Source organism: Hemitrygon akajei, chromosome 1 (assembly GCF_048418815.1).
Source record: "Hemitrygon akajei chromosome 1, sHemAka1.3, whole genome shotgun sequence".
Taxonomy (NCBI): domain Eukaryota; kingdom Metazoa; phylum Chordata; class Chondrichthyes; order Myliobatiformes; family Dasyatidae; genus Hemitrygon; species Hemitrygon akajei.
In genome coordinates, this window is record NC_133124.1 from 1566071 (window position 1) to 1579785 (window position 13715).

The 13715-nt window shown below is 47.3% G+C and overlaps 6 non-coding genes across 6 annotated transcripts; all 6 read right to left on the reverse strand.

Annotated features, from left to right (window-relative positions):
- Nucleotides 1-1460: 1460 nt before the first annotated feature.
- trnay-gua (transfer RNA tyrosine (anticodon GUA)) lies at nucleotides 1461-1546 on the reverse strand. The gene is given in 2 exon segments: nucleotides 1461-1496; nucleotides 1510-1546. It is a non-coding gene; the product is annotated as a tRNA-Tyr (tRNA).
- A 512-nt stretch (nucleotides 1547-2058) lies between these two features.
- On the reverse strand, nucleotides 2059-2131 carry trnaa-ugc (transfer RNA alanine (anticodon UGC)). The gene has a single exon. It is a non-coding gene; the product is annotated as a tRNA-Ala (tRNA).
- A 3828-nt stretch (nucleotides 2132-5959) lies between these two features.
- trnaa-agc (transfer RNA alanine (anticodon AGC)) lies at nucleotides 5960-6032 on the reverse strand. Its single transcript has one exon. It is a non-coding gene; the product is annotated as a tRNA-Ala (tRNA).
- A 2184-nt stretch (nucleotides 6033-8216) lies between these two features.
- On the reverse strand, nucleotides 8217-8289 carry trnaa-ugc (transfer RNA alanine (anticodon UGC)). Its single transcript has one exon. It is a non-coding gene; the product is annotated as a tRNA-Ala (tRNA).
- A 1615-nt stretch (nucleotides 8290-9904) lies between these two features.
- Nucleotides 9905-9990, reverse strand: trnay-gua (transfer RNA tyrosine (anticodon GUA)). Its single transcript is given in 2 exon segments — nucleotides 9905-9940; nucleotides 9954-9990. It is a non-coding gene; the product is annotated as a tRNA-Tyr (tRNA).
- A 512-nt stretch (nucleotides 9991-10502) lies between these two features.
- trnaa-ugc (transfer RNA alanine (anticodon UGC)) lies at nucleotides 10503-10575 on the reverse strand. Its single transcript has one exon. It is a non-coding gene; the product is annotated as a tRNA-Ala (tRNA).
- Nucleotides 10576-13715: the final 3140 nt, after the last annotated feature.

Sequence of the window (13715 nt, forward strand, 5' to 3'; positions counted from 1 at the left end):
CACACACACATACTCACGCTCTCTGCCACTGTCAATATGCATGACCTCAATCTGCAGTTCATTATCCACCATGAAACCTATTATCCTTCCATCCCTTTATACAACTGCTTGTTATAGCAGTTACAATTGATCTCTCCAGTTCAATGTAGCGACTAACATTCACTTTACCATCGCTTCTTCACAGAGACACCCACACGTACCGTGTAATCTGTCGCATTCGAGAACATCCATATTCACCGCAACTGAAATCTAACCCCTCAAAAACAAGATTTCACCAACAACACACTTAACAAACATAGTTGAGGAAACACTTTTTCACCGCGATAGCTGCGGATCTATGCAATGCTCCGCCTCAGAAGGCAGTGGAGGCCAGTTCTCTCGATTGAAAGGGTTAGATAGGGCTCCTAAAGATACCAGAGTCAAGGGATATGGGCAGAAGGCAGGGACGGGGTGCTGATTGTGGATGACCAGCCATGGTCAGACAGAATGGCGGTGCAGGCTCAATGGGCGGAATGGTCTACTCCTGCACCTATTGTCTACTGTCCATACAGATGGCGGCGTCATCCACTTCTGACAGATTGTACAACTCCATCTTCAACTGAGCATTCTGCTGGAAATCTACACGGCCGTCAAAGAGATCTTTCTCGTATCACCCATTGCCGCCTATTTCTATGCAGCATTCTCGGACGTTTCTGGAAAACTGCAGCCAGGTGTCTAGTCAGCTGAAAAGCTGAACGACTAAAGTCGATAACGTTGGAGCATTTGCCTTTGTCCTGGACGGATGATGGGCAAGAGAACACAATGCGTACATAACCACAACGCAAACCTGTTCCAAGAGTTCCCTTGTGCAAAGAGCCATAACGTCTTCATCCGGTCCCTTAATGTACAGCTACCTCTTCTATTTCGCAGCTCACACATCAATCCTCTTGGAGAAAAATGAACAATTTTCTTCCGACTTGTGCCAACACACAAAAGGGCAGACGTGCCCCTCACCTGATATATGAAAAGTACAACAGGCCGACAACACTACCGCTAGTTAGCTTCGCTTAATACGGTGCCCTCCAACGATGTGCCGAAATTCAGATTCTGGCATCCCTTGCTCTGTCGCTTTGGAATGGCTGAAGCTAGAGTGACCGCAAAAAGTCTTCCAACGAAGAGGTCACCGATGTTCCCCCTGGGCCTTTGTGTCAGTCTCTTCCTCTATACACTTGCTACGAAGGGCAGATTTCGATCCTTCTGTTAAACAGGGAGCGGTGAGTGCTGTGGTACTGTCAGGGCAGCCTGCGTGAGGAAACAGCGTTCTGAAAAGTGAGCGAGTGATATGCTGGCATTGCCTATTATGTGCTCAAATGCCTGTTTCTTCTGTCCCGTCAAGAGTCGTAGCAAATGCATTCTTGTGCGCGCCAGCGAAAAGCTCTGTGGTATGTAATTGATGATGGGCGCAGTAAAAGAAGACATGATCCTTCGAGCCGGAATCGAACCAGCGACCTAAGGATGACTCCATTTCCTCTACAGTCCTCCGCTCTACCAACTGAGCTATCGAAGGAAAAGCGACACCTTTTTCTCCACGTTGGCTCCTACCGATAACCATTATGCAGAATTCAGCCTGGCACCTGTCGACCGATGGCAAAAGCCGGCCTATGGCAACTATCTCGTCCTTCCAGCACTGGGAGCCACAGGTCACGGGATGATGCATATCTCCGCGCTTCTGACAATTCTACGTACACTACGATACCAACACAGCTGTTTCATCGTCCTTGCCCATTCAAATAAAAGGTGACTCAGCTTTCTCTTTTCACCCAGTATCCAGGGCAATGTCCTTATAGCCACTCACCTGATTTATGCCTGAATCGTCGTCTGCAGCTCATGCATTACTGAAACACCAGCTGCCAGCTAGCTTTTCCTCCTATCTGCTTTCAACGCAGCAAACCTACCACATTTTCTCCCTGCCCTTCGACTGACACACTTTCCGCTCCATGTCTTCCAGCCGCATCTTTGGTGCATTCCAAGCTTCGCAGGCACTTGATGAGACGAATTCCTCTGAATACAAAATGTCCATGGAGAATGCGAGCATCGATCTCGCTACCTCTCGCATGCAAAGCGAGCGCTCTACCATTTGAGCTAATTCCCCAGCACATCCCGCTAACCTGCTATTATTTGCTCACCCCGCAAACACCATTGCATGCCTGCCCACTGTTCAGCGATACACAATCAGCAGCTCACCTACAGTCACTCACTCATCAACCCACCAATCACACACACTCACTCACTCATCAACCCACCAGTCACACACACATACTCACGCTCTCTGCCACTGTCAATATGCATGACCTCAATCTGCAGTTCATTATCCACCATGAAACCTATTATCCTTCCATCCCTTTTTACAACTGCTTGTTATAGCAGTTTCAGTTGATCTCTTCAGTTCAATGTAGCGACTAACATTCACTTTACCATCGCTTCCTCACATAGACACCGACGCATACCGTGTAATCTGCCGCGTGCCCTCTCCCCATATCCCTTAACTCCGCTATCTATAAGAGCTCTATCTAATTCTCTCTAGAATGCATCCAGAGACTTGGCCTCCACTGCCTTCTGGGGCAGAGCATTCCACATATCCACCACTCTCTGGGTGAAAAAGTTTGTCCGCATCTCTGTTCTAAATGGCCTACCCCTTATTCTTAAACTGTGGCCTCTAGTTCTGGACTCGCCCATCAGTGGGAACATGCTTCCTGCTTCCAGTGTCCAATCCCTTAATAATCTTATATGCTTCAATCAGATCCCCTCTCATCCTTCTAAATTCCAGTGTATACAAGTCCAGTCGCTCCAATCATTCAACATATGACAGTCCCGCCATTCCGGGAATTAAACTTGTGAACTTACGCTACATTCCCTCAATAGCAAGAATGTCCTTCCTCAAATTTGGAGACCAAAACTGCACTCAATACTCCAGGTGGGGTCTCACTAGGGCCCTCAACAGCTGCAGAAGGACCTCTTTACTCCTATACTCAATTCCTCTTGTTAATAAAGCCAGCATGCCATCAGATATCTTCACTGCCTGCTGTACCTGCATGATGGATTTTATTGACTGATGTACAAGAACACCTAGATCTCGTTGTACTTCCCCTTTTCCTAACTTGACTCCATTTAGATAGTAATCTGCCTTCCTGTTCTTGCCATCAAAGTAGATAACCTCACATTTATCCACATTAAACTGCATCAGCCATACATTTGCACGGATCTATGGACTGTTCCGCCTCAGAAGGCAGTGGATGTCAATTCTCTGGACTGAAAGAGTTAGATTGAGCTCTTAAAGATAGCAGAGTCAAGGGATATGGGCATAAGGCAGGAACGGGGTGAAAGATTATGGATGATCAGCCATGATCAGACTGAATGGCTGTGCAGGCTCGATGGGCGGATTGGCCTACTCCTGCACCTATTGTCTACTATCCATTCAGATGGCGGTGTCATCCACTTCTGACAGATTATACAACTCCATCTTCAACTGAGCATTCTGCTGGAAATCTACACTGCTGTCAAAGAGAGCATTCTCGTATCTCCCATTGCCGCCTATTTCTATGCAGCATTCTCGGACATTTTTGGAAAACTGCAGCCAGATGTCTAGTCAGCTGAAAAGCTGAATGTCTGAAGTCGATCATTACTGGAGCATTTGCCTTTGTCCTGGACGGATGATGGGCAAGAGAACACAGTGCGTACATAACCATACCGCAAACCTGTTCCAAGAGCTCCCTTGTGCAAAGAGCCATAACGTCTTCATCCGGTCACTTAATGTACAACTACCTCTTCTATTTCGCAGCTCACACTTCAATCCTCTTGGAGAAATTATGAAGAATTATCTTCCGACTTGTGCCACCACACAAATGGGCAGACGTGCCCCTCACCTGATATATGAAAAGTAGAACAGACCGACAACACTACCGCTAGTTAGCTTCACTTTATACTGTTACGAAGGATGAACAACTCTGATGGGCAGAAGGGTGCAGAGTGGCCCATGGCCCCCATTTTGGAGAATCGCAAATCGCTACTGTTTCGATGCTGTTATCAAGGAAGTAAGATAGATAAAGGAAATCTGCCAGGGCAGTTGTTATTGATAACAGCTCATGAAAGTTAATGAGAGAGAGACACAGCTAAGAGTTACCCAGGGTGGATCGTCTCCTAGTGACAAAAGAGGAGATTTACTGCTATTGTCTTTTGGAGAAAGATTGTTTACTTGGTACTGTTCTATTCATTGAAATCCCTCAGGGGACAGCCAGAGTAGGCTGGTGTGATGGGTTAAGTCATTCAAACCAGATTGACACCTGAGACCCCGTGAGTGGGGATAAAATTGAGGTCTGGGGTGACACACCTCAGACACACCAGGAGAAACGCCAGTGAGCAGCAGAAACCCACGAGACAGTGTGGGACATCGGAGACCGAACGAAGGGTCGGTAAATTTTAACTCACAGTGTTTATATCAAGACCGGTGGGGGCTTGTGTGTGTGTCCACCCTTGCCTGGGTGACGAGTCCACCACGGAAGAACGGTCTAGCTAAAGGACGGAGGGGTCACACTTGAATGGCCACAACAAGGACACATCGATGGATCGAAATCGTAAAGAAAGGTTGGCAAAGACCATAGCTGTTACTGTTTGCGCGCTCTCTTTCTCTAGTCTCTCTCTCTCTCCAACAATTGCAATACATTGACTGACAACTACCGCAGCCTGCATGAACGGAACTGAACTTTACATTTCCATATGACAATTCATTTTCCCCGGGACAACCATAAAGCCTCTTTTATTATTGATTATTATTATACCCGCACTTTTAGGTTTAGTATCGCTAACGTATATTATCTGTATATTTGCATTGATACTGATTTATATATTTTTACTAAATAAACACTGTTGAAAATACTACCACCAGACTCCAAGGGACACTTCTATCTTTGCTGGTAAGACACAAAGTTCCGGGGTAGGTAATAATACGGTGCGCTCCAACGATGTGCCGAAATTCAGATTCTGGCATCCCTTGCTCTGTCGCTTTGGAATGGCTGAAGCTAGAGTGACCGCAAAAAGTCTTCCAACGAAGAGGTCACCGATGTTCCCCCTGGGCCTTTGTGTCAGTCTCTTCCTCTATACACTTGCTACGAAGGGCAGATTTCGATCCTTCTGTTAAACAGGGAGCGGTGAGTGCTGTGGTACTGTCAGGGCAGCCCGCGTGAGGAAACAGCGTTCTGAAATGTGAGCGAGTGATATGCTGGCATTGCCTATTATGTGCTCAAATGCCTGTTTCTTCTGTCCCGTCAAGAGTCGTAGCAAATGCATTCTTGTGCGCGCCAGCGAAAAGCTCTGTGGTATGTAATTGATGATGGGCGCAGTAAAAGAAGACATGATCCTTCGAGCCGGAATCGAACCAGCGACCTAAGGATGACTCCATTTCCTCTACAGTCCTCCGCTCTACCAACTGAGCGATCGAAGGAAAAGCGACAATCATTATGCAGAATTCAGCCTGGCATCTGTCGAGCGATGGCAAAACCCGGCCTATGGCAACTATCTCGTCCTTCCAGCACTAGGGGCCACAGGTCACGGGATGATGCATATCTCCGCGCTTCTGACATTTCTACGTACACTACGATACCAACACAGCTCTTTCATCGAACTTGCCAAGTTCAAATAAAAGGTGACTCAGCTTTCTCATTTCACCCAGTATCCAGGGCAATGTCCTTATAGCCACTCACCTGATTTATGCCTGAATCGTCGTCTGCAGCTCATGCATTACTGAAACACCAGCTGCCAGCTAGCCTTTCCTCCTATCTGCTTTCAACGCAGCAAACCTACCACATTTTCTCCCTGCCCTTCGACTGACACACTTTCCGCTCCATGTCCGCCAGCCGCATCTTTTGTGCATTCCAAGCTTCGCAGGCACTTGCTGAGACGAATTCCTCTGAATACAAAATGTCCATGGAGAATGCGAGCATCGATCTCGCTACCTCTCGCATGCTAAGCGAGCGCTCTACCATTTGAGCTAATTCCCCAGCACATCCCGCTAACCTGCTATAATTTGCTCACCCCGACAAACACCATTGCATGCCTGCCACTGTTCAGCGATACACAATCAGCAGCTCACCTACAGTCACTCACTCATCAACCCACCAATCACACACACTCACTCACTCATCAACCCACCAGTCACACACACATACTCACGCTCTCTGCCACTGTCAATATGCATGACCTCAATCTGCAGTTCATTATCCACCATGAAACCTATTATCCTTCCATCGCTTTATACAACTGTTTGTTATAGCAGTTTCAATTGATCTCTCCAGTTCAATGTAACGACTAACATTCACTTTACCATCGCTTCTTCACAGAGACACCCACACGTACCGTGTAATCTGTCGCATTCGTGAACATCCATATTCACCGCAACTGAAATCTAACCCCTCAAAAACAAGATTTCACCAACAACACACTTAATAAAAATAGTTGAGGAAACACTTTTTCACCGCGATAGCTGCGGATCTATGCAATGCTCCGCCTCAGGAGGCAGTGGAGGCCAGTTCTCTCGATTGAAAATGTTAGATAGGGCTCCTAAAGATACCAGGGTCAAGGGATATGGGCAGAAGGCAGGGACGGGGTGCTGATTGTGGATGATCAGCCATGGTCAGACAGAATGGCGGTGCAGGCACGATGGGCGGAATGGCCTACTCCTGCACCTACTGTCTACTGTCCATTCAGATGGCGACGTCATCCACTTCTTTCAGATTGTACAACTCCACCTTCAACTGAGCATTCTGCTGGAAATCTACACGGCCGTCAAAGAGATCTTTCTCGTATCACCCATTGCCGCCTATTTCTATGCAGCATTCTCGGACATTTCTGGAAAACTGCAGCCAGATGTCCAGTCAGCTGAAAAGCGCAATGACTCAAGTCGATCATTACTGGAGCGTTTGCCTTTGTCCTGGACGGATGATGCGCAAGAGAACACAGTGCGTACATAACCACAACGCAAACCTGTTCCAAGAGTTCCCTTGTGCAAAGAGCCATAACGTCTTCATCCGGTCCCTTAATGTACAGCTACCTCTTCTATTTCGCAGCTCACACATCAATCCTCTTGGAGAAAAATGAACAATTTTCTTCCGACTTGTGCCACCACACAAATGGGCAGACGTGCCCCTCACCTGATATATGAAAAGTACAACAGACCGACAACACTACCGCTAGTTAGCTTCGCTTTATACGGTGCCCTGTAACGATGTGCCGAAATTCAGATTCTGGCATCCCTTGCTCTGTCGCTTTGGAATGGCTGAAGCTAGAGTGACTGCAAAAAGTCTTCCAACGAAGAGGTCACCGATGTTCCCCCTGGGCCTTTGTGTCAGTCTCTTCCTCTATACACTTGCTACGAAGGGCAGATTTCGATCTTTCTATTACTCAGGGAGCGGTGAGAGCTGTGCTACTGTCAGGGCAGCCTGCGTGAGGAAACAGCGTTCTGAAATGTGAGCGAGTGATATGCTGGCATTGCCTATTATGTGATCAAATGCCTGTTTCTTCTGTCCCGTCAAGAGTCGTAGCGAATGCATTCTTGTGCGCACCAGCGAAAAGCTCTGTGGTATGCAATTGATGATGGGCGCAGTAAAAGAAGACCTGATCCTTCGAGCCGGAATCGAACCAGCGACCTAAGGATGACTCCATTTCCTCTACAGTCCTCCGCTCTACCAACTGAGCGATCGAAGGAAAAGCGACAATCATTATGCAGAATTCAGCCTGGCATCTGTCGAGCGATGGCAAAACCCGGCCTATGGCAACTATCTCGTCCTTCCAGCACTGGGGGCCACAGGACACGGGATGATACATATCTCCGCGCTTCTGACATTTCTACGTACACTACGATACCAACACAGCTCTTTCATCGTCCTTGCCCGTTCAAATAAAAGGTGACTCAGCTTTCTCTTTTCACCCAGTAACCAGGGCAATGTCCTTATAGCCACTCACCTGATTTATGCCTGAATCGTCGTCTGCAGCTCATGCATTACTGAAACACCAGCTGCCAGCTAGCTTTTCCTCCTATCGGCTTTCAACGCAGCAAACCTACCACATTTTCTCCCTGCCCTTCGACTGACACACTTTCCGCTCCATGTCCGCCAGCCGCATCTTTGGTGCATTCCAAGCTTCGCAGGCACTTGATGAGACGAATTCCTCTGAATACAAAATGTCCATGGAGAATGCGAGCATCGATCTCGCTACCTCTCGCATGCAAAGCGAGCGCTCTACCATTTGAGCTAATTCCCCAGCACATCCCGCTAACATACTATAATTTGCTCACCCCGACAAACACCATTGCATGCCTGCCACTGTTCAGCGATACACAATCAGCAGCTCACCTACAGTCACTCACTCATCAACCCACCAATCACACACACTCACTCACTCATCAACCCACCAGTCACACACACATACTCACGCTCTCTGCCACTGTCAATATGCATGACCTCAATCTGCAGTTCATTATCCACCATGAAACCTATTATCCTTCCATCCCTTTATACAACTGCTTGTTATAGCAGTTTCAATTGATCTCTCCAGTTCAATGTAGCGACTAACATTCACTTTACCATCGCTTCTTCACAGAGACACCCACACGTACCGTGTAATCTGTCGCATTCGAGAACATCCATATTCACCGCAACTGAAATCTAACCCCTCAAAAACAAGATTTCACCAACAACACACTTAACAAACATAGTTGAGGAAACACTTTTTCACCGCGATAGCTGCGGATCTATGCAATGCTCCGCCTCAGAAGGCAGTGGAGGCCAGTTCTCTCGATTGAAAGGGTTAGATAGGGCTCCTAAAGATACCAGAGTCAAGGGATATGGGCAGAAGGCAGGGACGGGGTGCTGATTGTGGATGACCAGCCATGGTCAGACAGAATGGCGGTGCAGGCTCAATGGGCGGAATGGTCTACTCCTGCACCTATTGTCTACTGTCCATACAGATGGCGGCGTCATCCACTTCTGACAGATTGTACAACTCCATCTTCAACTGAGCATTCTGCTGGAAATCTACACGGCCGTCAAAGAGATCTTTCTCGTATCACCCATTGCCGCCTATTTCTATGCAGCATTCTCGGACGTTTCTGGAAAACTGCAGCCAGGTGTCTAGTCAGCTGAAAAGCTGAACGACTAAAGTCGATAACGTTGGAGCATTTGCCTTTGTCCTGGACGGATGATGGGCAAGAGAACACAATGCGTACATAACCACAACGCAAACCTGTTCCAAGAGTTCCCTTGTGCAAAGAGCCATAACGTCTTCATCCGGTCCCTTAATGTACAGCTACCTCTTCTATTTCGCAGCTCACACATCAATCCTCTTGGAGAAAAATGAACAATTTTCTTCCGACTTGTGCCAACACACAAAAGGGCAGACGTGCCCCTCACCTGATATATGAAAAGTACAACAGGCCGACAACACTACCGCTAGTTAGCTTCGCTTAATACGGTGCCCTCCAACGATGTGCCGAAATTCAGATTCTGGCATCCCTTGCTCTGTCGCTTTGGAATGGCTGAAGCTAGAGTGACCGCAAAAAGTCTTCCAACGAAGAGGTCACCGATGTTCCCCCTGGGCCTTTGTGTCAGTCTCTTCCTCTATACACTTGCTACGAAGGGCAGATTTCGATCCTTCTGTTAAACAGGGAGCGGTGAGTGCTGTGGTACTGTCAGGGCAGCCTGCGTGAGGAAACAGCGTTCTGAAAAGTGAGCGAGTGATATGCTGGCATTGCCTATTATGTGCTCAAATGCCTGTTTCTTCTGTCCCGTCAAGAGTCGTAGCAAATGCATTCTTGTGCGCGCCAGCGAAAAGCTCTGTGGTATGTAATTGATGATGGGCGCAGTAAAAGAAGACATGATCCTTCGAGCCGGAATCGAACCAGCGACCTAAGGATGACTCCATTTCCTCTACAGTCCTCCGCTCTACCAACTGAGCTATCGAAGGAAAAGCGACACCTTTTTCTCCACGTTGGCTCCTACCGATAACCATTATGCAGAATTCAGCCTGGCACCTGTCGACCGATGGCAAAAGCCGGCCTATGGCAACTATCTCGTCCTTCCAGCACTGGGAGCCACAGGTCACGGGATGATGCATATCTCCGCGCTTCTGACAATTCTACGTACACTACGATACCAACACAGCTGTTTCATCGTCCTTGCCCATTCAAATAAAAGGTGACTCAGCTTTCTCTTTTCACCCAGTATCCAGGGCAATGTCCTTATAGCCACTCACCTGATTTATGCCTGAATCGTCGTCTGCAGCTCATGCATTACTGAAACACCAGCTGCCAGCTAGCTTTTCCTCCTATCTGCTTTCAACGCAGCAAACCTACCACATTTTCTCCCTGCCCTTCGACTGACACACTTTCCGCTCCATGTCTTCCAGCCGCATCTTTGGTGCATTCCAAGCTTCGCAGGCACTTGATGAGACGAATTCCTCTGAATACAAAATGTCCATGGAGAATGCGAGCATCGATCTCGCTACCTCTCGCATGCAAAGCGAGCGCTCTACCATTTGAGCTAATTCCCCAGCACATCCCGCTAACCTGCTATTATTTGCTCACCCCGCAAACACCATTGCATGCCTGCCCACTGTTCAGCGATACACAATCAGCAGCTCACCTACAGTCACTCACTCATCAACCCACCAATCACACACACTCACTCACTCATCAACCCACCAGTCACACACACATACTCACGCTCTCTGCCACTGTCAATATGCATGACCTCAATCTGCAGTTCATTATCCACCATGAAACCTATTATCCTTCCATCCCTTTTTACAACTGCTTGTTATAGCAGTTTCAGTTGATCTCTTCAGTTCAATGTAGCGACTAACATTCACTTTACCATCGCTTCCTCACATAGACACCGACGCATACCGTGTAATCTGCCGCGTGCCCTCTCCCCATATCCCTTAACTCCGCTATCTATAAGAGCTCTATCTAATTCTCTCTAGAATGCATCCAGAGACTTGGCCTCCACTGCCTTCTGGGGCAGAGCATTCCACATATCCACCACTCTCTGGGTGAAAAAGTTTGTCCGCATCTCTGTTCTAAATGGCCTACCCCTTATTCTTAAACTGTGGCCTCTAGTTCTGGACTCGCCCATCAGTGGGAACATGCTTCCTGCTTCCAGTGTCCAATCCCTTAATAATCTTATATGCTTCAATCAGATCCCCTCTCATCCTTCTAAATTCCAGTGTATACAAGTCCAGTCGCTCCAATCATTCAACATATGACAGTCCCGCCATTCCGGGAATTAAACTTGTGAACTTACGCTACATTCCCTCAATAGCAAGAATGTCCTTCCTCAAATTTGGAGACCAAAACTGCACTCAATACTCCAGGTGGGGTCTCACTAGGGCCCTCAACAGCTGCAGAAGGACCTCTTTACTCCTATACTCAATTCCTCTTGTTAATAAAGCCAGCATGCCATCAGATATCTTCACTGCCTGCTGTACCTGCATGATGGATTTTATTGACTGATGTACAAGAACACCTAGATCTCGTTGTACTTCCCCTTTTCCTAACTTGACTCCATTTAGATAGTAATCTGCCTTCCTGTTCTTGCCATCAAAGTAGATAACCTCACATTTATCCACATTAAACTGCATCAGCCATACATTTGCACGGATCTATGGACTGTTCCGCCTCAGAAGGCAGTGGATGTCAATTCTCTGGACTGAAAGAGTTAGATTGAGCTCTTAAAGATAGCAGAGTCAAGGGATATGGGCAGAAGGCAGGAACGGGGTGAAAGATTATGGATGATCAGCCATGATCAGACTGAATGGCTGTGCAGGCTCGATGGGCGGATTGGCCTACTCCTGCACCTATTGTCTACTGTCCATTCAGATGGCGGTGTCATCCACTTCTGACAGATTATACAACTCCATCTTCAACTGAGCATTCTGCTGGAAATCTACACTGCTGTCAAAGAGAGCATTCTCGTATCTCCCATTGCCGCCTATTTCTATGCAGCATTCTCGGACATTTTTGGAAAACTGCAGCCAGATGTCTAGTCAGCTGAAAAGCTGAATGTCTGAAGTCGATCATTACTGGAGCATTTGCCTTTGTCCTGGACGGATGATGGGCAAGAGAACACAGTGCGTACATAACCATACCGCAAACCTGTTCCAAGAGCTCCCTTGTGCAAAGAGCCATAACGTCTTCATCCGGTCACTTAATGTACAACTACCTCTTCTATTTCGCAGCTCACACTTCAATCCTCTTGGAGAAATTATGAAGAATTATCTTCCGACTTGTGCCACCACACAAATGGGCAGACGTGCCCCTCACCTGATATATGAAAAGTAGAACAGACCGACAACACTACCGCTAGTTAGCTTCACTTTATACTGTTATGAAGGATGAACAACTCTGATGGGCAGAAGGGTGCAGAGTGGCCCATGGCCCCCATTTTGGAGAATCGCAAATCGCTACTGTTTCGATGCTGTTATCAAGGAAGTAAGATAGATAAAGGAAATCTGCCAGGGCAGTTGTTATTGATAACAGCTCATGAAAGTTAATGAGAGAGAGACACAGCTAAGAGTTACCCAGGGTGGATCGTCTCCTAGTGACAAAAGAGGAGATTTACTGCTATTGTCTTTTGGAGAAAGATTGTTTACTTGGTACTGTTCTATTCATTGAAATCCCTCAGGGGACAGCCAGAGTAGGCTGGTGTGATGGGTTAAGTCATTCAAACCAGATTGACACCTGAGACCCCGTGAGTGGGGATAAAATTGAGGTCTGGGGTGACACACCTCAGACACACCAGGAGAAACGCCAGTGAGCAGCAGAAACCCACGAGACAGTGTGGGACATCGGAGACCGAACGAAGGGTCGGTAAATTTTAACTCACAGTGTTTATATCAAGACCGGTGGGGGCTTGTGTGTGTGTCCACCCTTGCCTGGGTGACGAGTCCACCACGGAAGAACGGTCTAGCTAAAGGACGGAGGGGTCACACTTGAATGGCCACATCGATGGATCGAAATCGTAAAGAAAGGTTGGCAAAGACCATAGCTGTTACTGTTTGCGCGCTCTCTTTCTCTAGTCTCTCTCTCTCTCCAACAATTGCAATACATTGACTGACAACTACCGCAGCCTGCATGAACGGAACTGAACTTTACATTTCCATATGACAATTCATTTTCCCCGGGACAACCATAAAGCCTCTTTTATTATTGATTATTATTATACCCGCACTTTTAGGTTTAGTATCGCTAACGTATATTATCTGTATATTTGCATTGATACTGATTTATATATTTTTACTAAATAAACACTGTTGAAAATACTACCACCAGACTCCAAGGGACACTTCTATCTTTGCTGGTAAGACACAAAGTTCCGGGGTAGGTAATAATACGGTGCGCTCCAACGATGTGCCGAAATTCAGATTCTGGCATCCCTTGCTCTGTCGCTTTGGAATGGCTGAAGCTAGAGTGACCGCAAAAAGTCTTCCAACGAAGAGGTCACCGATGTTCCCCCTGGGCCTTTGTGTCAGTCTCTTCCTCTATACACTTGCTACGAAGGGCAGATTTCGATCCTTCTGTTAAACAGGGAGCGGTGAGTGCTGTGGTACTGTCAGGGCAGCCTGCGTGAGGAAACAGCGTTCTGAAATGTGAGCGAGTGATATGCTGGCATTGCCTATTATGTGCTCAAATG